The sequence below is a fragment of the Arachis ipaensis genome, chromosome B01, assembly GCF_000816755.2.
Source record: "Arachis ipaensis cultivar K30076 chromosome B01, Araip1.1, whole genome shotgun sequence".
In the NCBI taxonomy this organism is placed as follows: Eukaryota; Viridiplantae; Streptophyta; class Magnoliopsida; order Fabales; family Fabaceae; genus Arachis; species Arachis ipaensis.
In genome coordinates this window covers 10,262,598-10,263,210 of record NC_029785.2, presented here as the reverse complement: position 1 = coordinate 10,263,210, position 613 = coordinate 10,262,598, and the positions used below count along the sequence as shown (strand labels likewise).

At 26.8% G+C, this 613-nt stretch overlaps 1 protein-coding gene and 1 pseudogene across 2 annotated transcripts in view; one reads left to right on the top strand and one right to left on the bottom strand.

Moving 5' to 3' along the window:
* LOC107621122 (protein transport protein SEC13 homolog B) overlaps positions 1-613 on the bottom strand; it is a 22,383-nt gene that overhangs the window by 17,908 nt on the left and 3,862 nt on the right. The window lies entirely within an intron of this gene.
* LOC107621212 overlaps positions 1-613 on the top strand; it is a 6,908-nt pseudogene that overhangs the window by 3,781 nt on the left and 2,514 nt on the right.

Here is a 613-nt window from a genome sequence, read left to right as displayed (position 1 = left end):
TTGATAAAATCTTAAAAAGAAAAAATATTGAAAATATAAATCAAACAAAGTCTAAACTAAATCCTTCAAATAAAAATATAGAGAAAGATACCTAGCTAATTGTTACTCCAATAATACTTGTATATACTGCAGACAAATAGTGACTTTGATGCCAAACCTATGGTTCTACTTTTGGGTCAATACTCAACTGGCAAAACAACATTTATCAAACATATGCTAAATACTAATTATCCAGGCAAGTAGTTCTCTACTCTCAATATATATATGCGCTAACATTTATCATAATGGCAAGTCTCCCTCTACTCACTTAGAAATCGGAAGTTCGAGTGTCATTCCTAACTTTGGAAAAAAAAAATGCTAATATTTTCACATGCATTTTTGTAGGAGCTCACATTGGACCAGAACCTACAACAGATAGGTTTGTTGTTGTTATGGTATGTACTTACCTCTTATATTAATATCTACTATTACTGAGATTTTTTATTTTCTAAGTTGTAAGGTTATTAAAGGTAGTTGAAATTTGGTGACAAAACCTAATTCATTTTTTTAAATAAAAAATTAAAATTTTCATATTTTCAAAAAATAATATATATTTAAATATTAATAGAATAAA